This window comes from Manihot esculenta, chromosome 9, assembly GCF_001659605.2.
Source record: "Manihot esculenta cultivar AM560-2 chromosome 9, M.esculenta_v8, whole genome shotgun sequence".
NCBI lineage: Eukaryota > Viridiplantae > Streptophyta > Magnoliopsida > Malpighiales > Euphorbiaceae > Manihot > Manihot esculenta.
Genome location: NC_035169.2, coordinates 24,962,770 through 24,978,053, shown reverse-complemented (window position 1 = coordinate 24,978,053; position 15,284 = coordinate 24,962,770).

The window sequence follows — 15,284 nt, the reverse complement described above, 5'->3', positions numbered from 1 at the left end:
TTATGATCTGTGAAGATCCCACATTTTACCCCATAGAGGTAGTGCCTCCACATCTTGAGTGCAAAAATTACTGCTGCCATCTCAAGGTCATGCGTGGGGTAATTCAACTCATGTTTCTTTAGCTGTCTAGAAGCATAAGCAATCACCCTCTCATTCTGTATCAGTACACAACCCAGTCCCACACGGGACGCATCACAAAAGACTGTAAAGTCCTCATCACTAGATGGCAGAGCTAACACTGGTGCTGAAGTCAACCTCTTCTTAAGCTCTTCAAAACTCTCTTCGCACTGGTCGGTCCACACAAACTTCTGATTCTTCCTGGTTAGTCTGGTCAGAGGAGCTGCTATTTTTGAGAAGTCCCGAACGAACCTCCTGTAGTAACCTGACAAACCTAGGAAGCTCCTAATCTCCGTCACTGATGTGGGTCTAGGCCAGTTAGCCACAGCTTCTATCTTCTTGGGGTCCACCTCAATACCATTCTCTGACACTACATGCCCCAAGAACGAAATGCTCCTCAGCCAGAACTCACACTTGGAGAACTTGGCATACAAGCCATGTTCCCTCAAGGTCTGCAAGACCAACCTCAGATGATGGGCATGCTCCTCTGCGTTCCTGGAATACACTAAGATATCATCTATGAAGACAATAACAAAGTGATCCAGGTATTGGCTAAACACTCTGTTCATGAGATCCATGAATGCTGCAGGGGCGTTGGTTAACCCGAATGGCATCACAAGGAACTCAAAATGCCCATATCTGGTCCTGAAAGCTGTCTTTGGCACATCCTCTTCCCTGATCCTCAACTGATGGTACCCCGATCTCAGATCTATTTTGGAGAAACAACCTGCTCCGGCTAGCTGGTCAAATAGATCGTCGATCCTTGGCAGAGGGTACTTGTTCTTGGCAGTGACTTTGTTCAACTGTCTGTAGTCGATACAAAGTTTAAGGGATCCATCCTTCTTTCTCACGAACAGAACTGGTGCACCCCAAGGTGAGGTGTTCGGTCGGATGAAGCCCTTTTCTACCAGCTCTTGCAACTGTTCCTTCAATTCCTTCAACTCAGCTGGAGCCATCCTGTAGAGAGGGATAGAGATCGGTCGGGTTCCAGGCATCAATTCTCTCTCGAACTCTATCTCCCTAGCAGGTGGTAAACCTGGTAGTTCGTCTGGGAACACATCTAAGAACTCTCTAACCACTGGCACCGAGGCGGGCTCTCTAACCTGACTGCTAAGCTCTCTCACATGAGCCAAATACCCCCGACATCCCTTCCTAAGCAACCTACGAGCCTGAAGAGCTGATATCAGACCTCTAGGTGTACCCCTCCTGTCTCCTCTGAAGACAACCTCTGACCCATCCTGACCTCTGAACCTGACTACTTTGTCCCTGCAGTCCAAGGTAGCACCATGGGTAGATAACCAGTCCGTCCCTAGAATGACGTCAAAATCTGTCAAATCTAGAACCACAAGGTCGGCGGAAAGGCATCTTCCCTCAACAAAGACTGGACTGCACTGGCAGACTAACTCTGCCACTGATGGATCACACTTGGGTCCACTGACCCAGAGAGGACACTCTAACTCAGAGATCATCAACCCCAACCTCTGAACGGCTCTCGGAGCAATAAAAGAATGAGATGCACCAGGGTCCATTAAGGCATACACATCTGAACAACCAATGACTAAGTTACCTGCCACCATGGTGTTAGATGCATCTGCCTCCTGTTGAGTCATCGTGAAGATCCGTGCTGGAGCTGATGGACCTTCACCTCTGAAACCCGCTGAAAAAGAGGCTGCCCCTCTCCCTCTGCCTCTGCCACTGGCCTGAGTCATGGCTGGAGCTGCTGGCTGAGCCACACTACCAGAAGCTGTCTGCTGAGACTGTACTCCAAAAGCTGCCCTAGGACACTCCCGAGCCAGGTGTCCCTCTTGGCCGCATCTGAAGCAGGCTGCTGTCCCAGCCCGTCAAACTCCCCTGTGTAGCCTACCACACTTTGCACAAACTGCATTATCAGCACCAGAGCTTGAGCCGCCCCCTAATCCCAGACTGGACTTAACTTTGTTCCAAAACTTGTTCTTCTTCTGCTTCTTGGTGGTACTGCTCCACCTCTTGCTGCCTGAAGCTGCTGCACTAAAAGAAGAAGAGCCTGGGGTCTTAGAACCAGAAGGCTGTGCCACTGACTGTTTAACTGTTCCCTGAACGATGGCACTGGCCTCCATTTTCCGGGCCATATCCACTATGGCATGGAAGCTCTCCCTATCTGCTGACTGGATCAAGGAGGAATATCTGGAGTGGAGTTTCATGATATACCTCCTTGACTTCTTCTGATCTGTGTCAAGGTTTTGCCCTGCAAATGGCAACAGCTCCAAGAATTTGTCTGTGAACTCTTCTACACTCATCTCATCGGTCTGCCTCAACTGCTCAAACTCTATCATCTTCAGCTCCCTTGAACTATCTGGGAAGGCCCATCCCGCAAACTCGTTGGCAAACTCTTCCCAAGACATGCTGTCCACTCTCGGGTTCACATAATTCTTAAACCATTCACGGGCCTTCTTGCACTTGAGTGTGAACCCAGCCATCTGAATGGCTCTACTATCATCTGCCCCAATCTCATCTGTGATCACTTTCACCCTCTCAAGGTACACAAACGGGTCATCTCCTTTTTCATACTGAGGAGCACACAACTTCATGTAGTCGGTCATTTTGACCTTGCTCCCACTGGCTGAGCTAGATCTGGGAGGTTGAGTAACTGGGGCTGCTGGTTCTGTAGGTGGTGGAGGTGGGGCAACATTTTCTGTGGTAGGGTTTTCTGGATTTGGATAGTAAGGTGGGGGTGGATACATTGGGTACTGTGAGTATGGTGGGTAGTAGGGTGGGTATGGCATCTGTGTGGGATAAGGACTGAAGCTATGGTAATCCGATGTGCCTCCCATCGAATACCCGGGGTGTTGTGAGAAATGTGGGTAATGGGGTGGTTGAACAAATCCCGAGGCCTGAGTGCCTCCTTGGGACTCTCCCATTCCCTCTTCTGACATGCTAACTCCCAAACTGCCATCCCTCCTCTGCTCTACATCCATATCATCCCCCATGTCCTCAGACGCTCCTCCCTGAACTGTTCCTCTGACTGATCTGCTTCTACCCAGATCCAAAGACCTTCTAGGGTCTCTTGCTACTCTTTCTCGGTTAGACCTACTAGACATTACCCTAGGCAATGCTGGAGGACGGGCGCTCATGCCCTCATCCTCAGGTGGCACTCCAGTCAATCTTGCTGATCGACGAGTTCCCCTCATCCTGTTTTCTCTGAAAGGCAGCACATAACAAGCAAACATTAGCATCATATGGTTCATGTGGGCACACATGAACCCTCATCACATATATCACATATCATAGCATATCATTAATGCACATGCATAAAGTCATGGCATTTCACATCATCAAACAAGACAGGACTCCACATCCTATCCTAGTGGACATGATCTTCCTATTGTGCTTGACCTTCTATAACATCTATGAGCCCGACACTCTAGGTCCGACCATATGAACCTAGGGCTTTGATACCACTATGTAACGACCCGAAAATCGGACCGCTACCGGCGCTAGGATCCAGATCGGCTTAAGGCCGCCGGGACCCGTAGCAAGCCTGACTTATAACCTGTAAACCTGTTTAATCCCATACATGATCAACAATCATACATAAAAATTAAAACTTTCCTTTCCATCATACACCAAACTCAACCTGTGCATGCACTAAACATAGCATAACTTAAACATTAATCCCTCAGTGGGATCTCATCATTTGCCCTAATGGGCGATACATCAGAAGTTGAGTTGGTAAAACATAAACATCAATAGACATCAAGATCATGTATATAACAAAAAGGGATTACAACAGACTATGGTCAAGCACACTTCTAAACCTTAATATCATCATTACATAACATGGCTAAACATAACATTAAATCATTACATAATTGGTCATGTCCACTTTCTATCTATTACAAAACAAGGACTTCTTTACTCTTGCTGACCTCCTGGTCTACCCTGTACCTGCAAGCCTGGGGGTTAAGGGAGAGGGGTGAGCTACAAGAGCCCAGTGAGCAGAATAGTAAAACATTTAAAGCATATGATAACATGAAATGCATCACATCACAGCTAATCACATCAAGGATGAATTTGTCACCAATAGTCCCCTACATGGACAAACTGTGCCAGGGGCGTAGAATGGGCCTCACTGGTCTTTCTCTTACATAACATAACATAACATGGTCCAACTGTGCCAGGGGCGTAGAATGGGCCTCACTGGTCTTCCGTACAGTATCATCATCATCATAGCATAGGGGGACTAATGGATCATTCAACATCCATCCACATCATCAAACATAATATGCAATGCAACATATTCGTGAGTCTAATGCAACACCCTATTATCTCATGGCATTCATGATGCGTGAATCATGCTAAAACTGATTTATTTATTTAAAAGTATAAAAGTTATTCCACTCACCTCTGGCTGAAGCTCTACTGACTCTGAAGTGACTGACTCACTGCTGGGGTCCTCGGTTCCTCGGGTCCGAACCTACACAGGTGGACTTAAATGAGGGACCAAACATACATGAACATAACTCTAAAACATCCCCCAAAAACCCCCTAAAATACCTCAAAACAATCATGCAAAAACATGCAAAGGAAGGCTGGACAGGGCAGGTTCGGCGGCACCTTCGGCGGCCGAAAGTCCCTCTAGAGCCGGAAAGTCAGGCACTTTCGGCGGCACCTTCGGCGGCCGAAAGTCCCAGACAGAGACGAAAGTCTCTTTTCGGGGGCAAGCTTCGGTAGCCGAATGCTGCCTCCACAAGGGGGTTCGGCGGTCGAAAGTTCCTTCGGCTGCCGAACCTGGTTTCTCCCAAATGGGCAGAAACTTGGCTCAAATGAACCTCTTACCTCCCAAAACCTCAAATCATGCATAAACTTGTTCTAAAACATGCATACATATCATACATCACACCTAGGGGTCTCAAACTATCAAATACCCCAACTACAACACTTCAAACATGCCACATTGTTCAAAAACATAACATTTGCTCAAAAACTCATACAACCCTAAACATGCCATTCTACCCCATAAAACAACTTCAAACTTACTTAAAACATACAATGAGCTTAAGATCGGCTCTTACCTCTTGATGATCGAGAGAGAGGCGACCTAAACTCGGAGATCCAAGCAAATGAGCTCCTGAGTTCCCAAAGCTCCAAAACTTGTCTTAAATGCTCAAAACTTGCAATGTGAGGTGAAAACTCAAGAAAAATGGAGGAGATTTGCAGAAAGAACACAAGATCTGGGGAGAGGGAGGTCGGAAGCTAGCTGTGGCCGAAAATGGGAGAAAGCTCGCCCATTTCGGCTAAGTGACCCTTTTATAGGTGGTTGGCCAGGCCACGTTCGGGGGCAGAAAGTGCTTCCGCATGCATGCCATGTTCGGCGGCCGAACTTGACTTTCGGCGGCCGAACCTGGACTTCCCTCACTCATGCTTTTGGGGGCCTATCGTGCCTCCAAAACGCATGCATGTTCGGCGGCCGAACTTGACTTTCGGCGGCCGAACCTGGGTTTTCCTCCAAGGACTTTTCATGCAAAAACTCATTTAATTTTCATACTTAGAACATTAAAATTCATGAAAACATTTTATAAAAACATGTTTTTACCCTTCTAGAGGTTCCCGACATCCGAAATTCCACCGGACGGTAGGAATTTCGATACCGGAGTCTAGCCGGGTATTACATTCTCCCCCCCTTAAGAACATTCGTCCCCGAATGTTCCTCAACTAGCACACGCATAGCAAACAACATAACATACATACATAAACACATAAAGATCTAACCTTAAAAGAGATGGGGATATTGCTGGAGCATGGACTCCCGTGTCTCCCAAGTACATTCTTCCAAATTGTGGTGGTTCCAAAGGACTTTCACCATCGGGATTTCCTTATTTCTCAGCTTTCTGATCTGGGTGTCTATGATCCGCACTGGCTGCTCAACATAGGTGAGATCTTCTTGGATCTCCACATCAGGTTCACTAAGAACCTTGCCCGGATCTGACACAAACTTCCTCAACATAGAAACATGGAAAACCGGATGGATTCTCTCCATTGAAGCAGGTAAATCTAGCTTGTACGACACATTCCCAATCTTCTGCAAGATTTCAAAGGGTCCGATGTATCGTGGGGCTAGTTTACCCTTCTTCCCAAAGCGAACCGCTCCCTTCATTGGAGACACCCTGAGCAATACCAGATCCCCCTCCTGAAACTCTACTTGCCGCCTGCGGATGTCTGCATAACTCTTCTGTTTGCTTGCAGCAGTCTTGATTCTCTCCCTGATTATGGGTACCACCCTACTGGTAATCTCTACTAGCTCAGGTCCTGCCAAGGCCTTTTCTCCAACTTCTTCCCAGCAAACAGGTGACCTGCACTTCCTTCCATACAAAGCTTCATATGGAGCCATCCCGATGCTAGCATGATGGCTGTTATTGTAGGCAAACTCCACCAAAGGTAGATGCTGCCTCCAAGAACCGCCAAAGTCCAGCACACACATTCTAAGCATATCCTCGATAGTCTGGATGGTCCTCTCCGACTGTCCGTCCGTCCGTCTGTGGATGGAAAGCAGTGCTAAAATCTAATCTGGTACCCATGGCGTTCTGCAGACTCCGCCAAAACCTGGAGGTGAACTGGGGTCCTCTATCAGACACTATCGAAACAGGAACCCCATGCAGCCTGACGATCTCATCTACATACACCTGCGCCAACTTGTCCACAGAGTAGCCACTCCTGACAGGGATGAAGTGAGCAGATTTGGTGAGTCTGTCCACAATCACCCATTTGGTAACCCCACTACGAAGTCCATAGCTATGTTCTCCTATTTCCATTCTGGAATAGGTAGCGGGTTAAGCATTCCAGCCGGCTTCTGATGTTCCAGCTTCACCCTCTGACACACTTCGCAGGCTGACACGAACTGTGCCACTTCCTTCTTCATCGTTGGCCACCAATACACTTTCTTCATATCTTGGTACATCTTGGTGGCTCCGGGGTGAATGTTGTATCTTGCATTATGAGCCTCCCTCATAATGTCTCCTTTTAGCCCTATGTCATCTTGTACACACAGTCGACTCCCATAGCGGAGGATCCCCTTACTGTCAAATCTGAACTCACTGTCTTTGCCTGACTGAACAGTCCTGGCAATCTTCACTAACTCTGGATCCTCATGCTGTTTCTGAGCCACTTGCTCCAGAAACACAGGTGTCACTCTCATTTGAGCCACTAAAGCACCTGTACCAGACAACTCCAACTGTAGACCTTCATCAATGAGCTTGTAAAACTCCTTCACCACTGGTCTCCTCTCTACCATGATGTGGGATAGACTGCCTAGTGACTTCCGGCTTAGGGCGTCTGCCACGACATTCGCCTTACCCGGATGATACTGAATCTTGCAATCATAGTCACTCAGCAGCTCTACCCATCTCCTCTGTCTCAAATTCAGATCTCTTTGACTCAGGATGTACTGCAGGCTTTTATGATCTGTGAAGATCCCACATTTTACCCCATAGAGGTAGTGCCTCCACATCTTGAGTGCAAAAATTACTGCTGCCATCTCAAGGTCATGCGTGGGGTAATTCAACTCATGTTTCTTTAGCTGTCTAGAAGCATAAGCAATCACCCTCTCATTCTGTATCAGTACACAACCCAGTCCCACACGGGACGCATCACAAAAGACTGTAAAGTCCTCATCACTAGATGGCAGAGCTAACACTGGTGCTGAAGTCAACCTCTTCTTAAGCTCTTCAAAACTCTCTTCGCACTGGTCGGTCCACACAAACTTCTGATTCTTCCTGGTTAGTCTGGTCAGAGGAGCTGCTATTTTTGAGAAGTCCCGAACGAACCTCCTGTAGTAACCTGACAAACCTAGGAAGCTCCTAATCTCCGTCACTGATGTGGGTCTAGGCCAGTTAGCCACAGCTTCTATCTTCTTGGGGTCCACCTCAATACCATTCTCTGACACTACATGCCCCAAGAACGAAATGCTCCTCAGCCAGAACTCACACTTGGAGAACTTGGCATACAAGCCATGTTCCCTTAAGGTCTGCAAGACCAACCTCAGATGATGGGCATGCTCCTCTGCGTTCCTGGAATACACTAAGATATCATCTATGAAGACAATAACAAAGTGATCCAGGTATTGGCTAAACACTCTATTCATGAGATCCATGAATGCTGCAGGGGCGTTGGTTAACCCGAATGGCATCACAAGGAACTCAAAATGCCCATATCTGGTCCTGAAAGCTGTCTTTGGCACATCCTCTTCCCTGATCCTCAACTGATGGTACCCCGATCTCAGATCTATTTTGGAGAAACAACCTGCTCCGGCTAGCTGGTCAAATAGATCGTCGATCCTTGGCAGAGGGTACTTGTTCTTGGTAGTGACTTTGTTCAACTGTCTGTAGTCGATACAAAGTCTAAGGGATCCATCCTTCTTTCTCACGAACAGAACTGGTGCACCCCAAGGTGAGGTGTTCGGTCGGATGAAGCCCTTTTCTACCAGCTCTTGCAACTGTTCCTTCAATTCCTTCAACTCAGCTGGAGCCATCCTGTAGGGAGGGATAGAGATCGGTCGGGTTCCAGGCATCAATTCTCTCTCGAACTCTATCTCCCTAGCAGGTGGTAAACCTGGTAGTTCGTCTGGGAACACATCTAAGAACTCTCTAACCACTGGCACCGAGGCGGGCTCTCTAACCTGACTGCTAAGCTCTCTCACATGAGCCAAATACCCCCGACATCCCTTCCTAAGCAACCTACGAGCCTGAAGAGCTGATATCAGACCTCTAGGTGTACCCCTCCTGTCTCCTCTGAAGACAACCTCTGACCCATCCTGACCTCTGAACCTGACTACTTTGTCCCTGCAGTCCAAGGTAGCACCATGGGTAGATAACCAGTCCATCCCTAGAATGACGTCAAAATCTGTCAAATCTAGAACCACAAGGTCGGCGGAAAGGCATCTTCCCTCAACAAAGACTGGACTGCACTGGCAGACTAACTCTGCCACTGATGGATCACACTTGGGTCCACTGACCCAGAGAGGACACTCTAACTCAGAGATCATCAACCCCAACCTCTGAACGGCTCTCGGAGCAATAAAAGAATGAGATGCACCAGGGTCCATTAAGGCATACACATCTGAACAACCAATGACTAAGTTACCTGCCACCACGGTGTTAGATGCATCTGCCTCCTGTTGAGTCATCGTGAAGATCCGTGCTGGAGCTGATGGACCTTCACCTCTGAAACCCGCTGAAAAAGAGGCTGCCCCTCTCCCTCTGCCTCTGCCACTGGCCTGAGTCATGGCTGGAGCTGCTGGCTGAGCCACACTACCAGAAGCTGTCTGCTGAGACTGTACTCCAAAAGCTGCCCTAGGACACTCCCGAGCCAGGTGTCCCTCTTGGCCGCATCTGAAGCAGGCTGCTGTCCCAGCCCGACAAACTCCCCTGTGTAGCCTACCACACTTTGCACAAACTGCATTATCAGCACCAGAGCTTGAGCCGCCCCCTAATCCCAGACTGGACTTAACCTTGTTCCAAAACTTGTTCTTCTTCTGCTTCTTGGTGGTACTGCTCCACCTCTTGCTGCTTGAAGCTGCTGCACTAAAAGAAGAAGAGCCTGGGGTCTTAGAACCAGAAGGCTGTGCCACTGACTGTTTAACTGTTCCCTGAACGATGGCACTGGCCTCCATTTTCCGGGCCATATCCACTATGGCATGGAAGCTCTCCCTATCTGCTGACTGGATCAAGGAGGAATATCTGGAGTGGAGTTTCATGATATACCTCCTTGACTTCTTCTGATCCGTGTCAAGGTTTTGCCCTGCAAATGGCAACAGCTCCAAGAATTTGTCTGTGAACTCTTCTACACTCATCTCATCGGTCTGCCTCAACTGCTCAAACTCTATCATCTTCAGCTCCCTTGAACTATCTGGGAAGGCCCATCCCGCAAACTCGTTGGCAAACTCTTCCCAAGACATGCTGTCCACTCTCGGGTTCACATAATTCTTAAACCATTCACGGGCCTTCTTGCACTTGAGTGTGAACCCAGCCATCTGAATGGCTCTACTATCATCTGCCCCAATCTCATCTGTGATCACTTTCACCCTCTCAAGGTACACAAACGGGTCATCTCCTTTTTCATACTGAGGAGCACACAACTTCATGTAGTCGGTCATTTTGACCTTGCTCCCACTGGCTGAGCTAGATCTGGGAGGTTGAGTAACTGGGGCTGCTGGTTCTGTAGGTGGTGGAGGTGGGGCAACATTTTCTGTGGTAGGGTTTTCTGGATTTGGATAGTAAGGTGGGGGTGGATACATTGGGTACTGTGAGTATGGTGGGTAGTAGGGTGGGTATGGCATCTGTGTGGGATAAGGACTGAAGCTATGGTAATCCGATGTGCCTCCCATCGAATACCCGGGGTGTTGTGAGAAATGTGGGTAATGGGGTGGTTGAACAAATCCCGAGGCCTGAGTGCCTCCTTGGGACTCTCCCATTCCCTCTTCTGACATGCTAACTCCCAAACTGCCATCCCTCCTCTGCTCTACATCCATATCATCCCCCATGTCCTCAGACGCTCCTCCCTGAACTGTTCCTCTGACTGATCTGCTTCTACCCAGATCCAAAGACCTTCTAGGGTCTCTTGCTACTCTTTCTCGGTTAGACCTACTAGACATTGCCCTAGGCAATGCTGGAGGACGGGCGCTCATGCCCTCATCCTCAGGTGGCACTCCAGTCAATCTTGCTGATCGACGAGTTCCCCTCATCCTGTTTTCTCTGAAAGGCAGCACATAACAAGCAAACATTAGCATCATATGGTTCATGTGGGCACACATGAACCCTCATCACATATATCACATATCATAGCATATCATTAATGCACATGCATAAAGTCATGGCATTTCACATCATCAAACAAGACAGGACTCCACATCCTATCCTAGTGGACATGATCTTCCTATTGTGCTTGACCTTCTATAACATCTATGAGCCCGACACTCTAGGTCCGACCATATGAACCTAGGGCTTTGATACCACTATGTAACGACCCGAAAATCGGACCGCTACCGGCGCTAGGATCCAGATCGGCTTAAGGCCGCCGGGACCCGTAGCAAGCCTGACTTATAACCTGTAAACCTGTTTAATCCCATACATGATCAACAATCATACATAAAAATTAAAACTTTCCTTTCCATCATACACCAAACTCAACCTGTGCATGCACTAAACATAGCATAACTTAAACATTAATCCCTCAGTGGGATCTCATCATTTGCCCTAATGGGCGATACATCAGAAGTTGAGTTGGTAAAACATAAACATCAATAGACATCAAGATCATGTATATAACAAAAAGGGACTACAACAGACTATGGTCAAGCACACTTCTAAACCTTAATATCATCATTACATAACATGGCTAAACATAACATTAAATCATTACATAATTGGTCATGTCCACTTTCTATCTATTACAAAACAAGGACTTCTTTACTCTTGCTGACCTCCTGGTCTACCCTGTACCTGCAAGCCTGGGGGTTAAGGGAGAGGGGTGAGCTACAAGAGCCCAGTGAGCAGAATAGTAAAACATTTAAAGCATATGATAACATGAAATGCATCACATCACAGCTAATCACATCAAGGATGAATTTGTCACCAATAGTCCCCTACATGGACAAACTGTGCCAGGGGCGTAGAATGGGCCTCACTGGTCTTTCTCTTACATAACATAACATAACATGGTCCAACTGTGCCAGGGGCGTAGAATGGGCCTCACTGGTCTTCCGTACAGTATCATCATCATCATAGCATAGGGGGACTAATGGATCATTCAACATCCATCCACATCATCAAACATAATATGCAATGCAACATATTCGTGAGTCTAATGCAACACCCTATTATCTCATGGCATTCATGATGCGTGAATCATGCTAAAACTGATTTATTTATTTAAAAGTATAAAAGTTATTCCACTCACCTCTGGCTGAAGCTCTACTGACTCTGAAGTGACTGACTCACTGCTGGGGTCCTCGGTTCCTCGGGTCCGAACCTACACAGGTGGACTTAAATGAGGGACCAAACATACATGAACATAACTCTAAAACATCCCCCAAAAACCCCCTAAAATACCTCAAAACAATCATGCAAAAACATGCAAAGGAAGGCTAGACAGGGCAGGTTCGGCGGCACCTTCGGCGGCCGAAAGTCCCTCTAGAGCCGGAAAGTCAGGCACTTTCGGCGGCACCTTCGGCGGCCGAAAGTCCCAGACAGAGACGAAAGTCTCTTTTCGGGGGCAAGCTTCGGTAGCCGAATGCTGCCTCCACAAGGGGGTTCGGCGGTCGAAAGTTCCTTCGGCTGCCGAACCTGGTTTCTCCCAAATGGGCAGAAACTTGGCTCAAATGAACCTCTTACCTCCCAAAACCTCAAATCATGCATAAACTTGTTCTAAAACATGCATACATATCATACATCACACCTAGGGGTCTGAAACTATCAAATACCCCAACTACAACACTTCAAACATGCCACATTGTTCAAAAACATAACATTTGCTCAAAAACTCATACAACCCTAAACATGCCATTCTACCCCATAAAACAACTTAAAACTTACTTAAAACATACAATGAGCTTAAGATCGGCTCTTACCTCTTGATGATCGAGAGAGAGGCGACCTAAACTCGGAGATCCAAGCAAATGAGCTCCTGAGTTCCCAAAGCTCCAAAACTTGTCTTAAATGCTCAAAACTTGCAATGTGAGGTGAAAACTCAAGAAAAATGAAGGAGATTTGGAGAAAGAACACAAGATCTGGGGAGAGGGAGGTCGGAAGCTAGCTGTGGCCGAAAATGGGAGAAAGCTCGCCCATTTCGGCTAAGTGACCCTTTTATAGGTGGTTGGCCAGGCCACGTTCGGTGGCCGAAAGTGCTTCCGCATGCATGCCATGTTCGGCGGCCGAACTTGACTTTCGGCGGCCGAACCTGGACTTCCCTCACTCATGCTTTCGGGGGCCTATTGTGCCTCCAAAACGCATGCATGTTCAGCGGCCGAACTTGACTTTCGGCGGCCGAACCTGGGTTTTCCTCTAAGGACTTTTCATGCAAAAACTCATTTAATTTTCATACTTAGAACATTAAAATTCATGAAAACATTTTATAAAAACATGTTTTTACCCTTCTAGAGGTTCCCGACATCCGAAATTCCACCGGACGGTAGGAATTCCGATACCGGAGTCTAGCCGGGTATTACACCCCCGGCATGATTGGATATGTATGGTATGCTATGGAAGTCCAGGCGAGCCTGCACTACGCCCCTAGCATAATTAGACTGTATAGAGGGCTAAGTGGTGACAAGTTCATCCTTGATGTGAAATGTTTGTGCTGTGATGCGTTCCATGATATCATATGTTTTAAATACCATGTTTTATTATTCTGCTCACTGGGCTCTAGTAGCTCACCCCTCTCCCTTAACCCCCAGGTTTGCAGGTACAGGGTAGACTAGGAGGTCAGCAGGAGTAGAGTTATGTTGTATGTAATAGCTAGTGTGGACATGATAAATGTTGTTATGTTATGTTGAGTACAGTCATGTAAAAGTATGATATAGAAATGTTATGTAATAATGCTTATGAAGGTTTAGAGTTGTGCTTGACCATAGTTTTATGTTAATCCCTTTCTAATACATGATCTTAATGTTTAATGATGATTATTGAAAACCAAACTTAATGTATGTATGTTACCCCATTGGAGCATTGTTGAGGACTCCAGTGTGGGTTAATGATTATGGTTATGTGTAGTGCATGCACAGGTTGAGTTTGGTGAATGAATGGAAAGAAAAGTTCAAATTATTATGTATGTGTTGATCATGTATGGGATTAAACAGGTTTACAGGATGAATGTTAGGCTTGCTACGGGTCCCGGCGGCCTTATGCCGACCTGGATCCTAGCGCTGGTAGCGGTCCGGATTTTCGGGTCGTTACAGATTGGTATCAGAGCCCTAGGTTCATATGGTCGGACCTAGAGTGTCGGGCTCATAGAGGTTATAGAAGGTCAAGCACAATAGGAAGATCATGTCCACTAGGATAGGATGTAGAGTCCTGTCTTGAATGATGAGGTGTAATGCCATGATGATTTTATGCATGTGCATTAATGATATGCTATGTATGTGATGTATGTGATGCGGGTTTATGTGCTTCCACATGAACCATTTGATGCTGATGTTTATGTGATGTGTGCTGTTTTTCATTAAACAGGATGAGAGGAACTCGTCGATCTGCACGATTGACTGGAGTACCACCCCAGGACGAGGGCACTGATGCCCGTCCTCCTACATTGCCTAGGGCAATGTCTAGTAGGTCCAGCAGAGAAAGAGTAGTAAGAGACCCTAGAAGGTCTTTGGATCTGGGTAGAAGCAGATCAGTGAGGGGAACAGTGCAAGGGGATATGTCAGAGGATGTGGGGGATCAGATGGATGTGGATCAGAGGAGGGATGGCAGTCTCGGAGTAAGTATGTCGGAAGAGGGAATGGGAGAGTCCCAAGGAGGCACTCAGGCCTCGGGATTTGTTCAGCCACCTTATTACCCACCCTTTTCACATAATCCCGGGTATTCAATGGGAGGTACATCGGATTACCCCAGTTTTAACCCTTATCACTCTCAGATGCCATACCCACCTTTCTACCCACCGTACCCACAGTACCCCATGTACCCACCCCCATCTTTCTATCCAGGTACAGCAAACCCTACCCCAGGGGATGCTGCACCTCCACCACCACTAGCACCTACTGTCCCAGAAACTCAAATGCCTAAACCTAGCTCATCTGGAGGGAGCAAGGTCAAGATGACCGACTACATGAAGCTGGGTGCTCCCCAGTTTGAAACCGGTGATGACCCGTTTGTGTACCTTGAGAGGGTCAAGACAATTACAGATGAGATAGGAGCTGATGACAGTAGAGCCATTTAGATGGCTGGGTTCACATTAAAATGCAAGAAGGCCCGAGAATGGTTTAAGAATTATGTGAACCCGAGGTTGGATAGTCTATCCTGGGAGGAGTTTTCCAATGAGTTTGCAGGATGGGCTTTCCCTGACAGTTCCAGGGAGCTGAAAATGATTAAATTTGAGCAGTTGAGGCAGACAGATGAGATGAGTGTGGATGAGTATACAGACAGATTCTTAGAGCTGTTACCGTTTGCTGGGCAGAATCTGGACACAGATCAGAGGAAGTC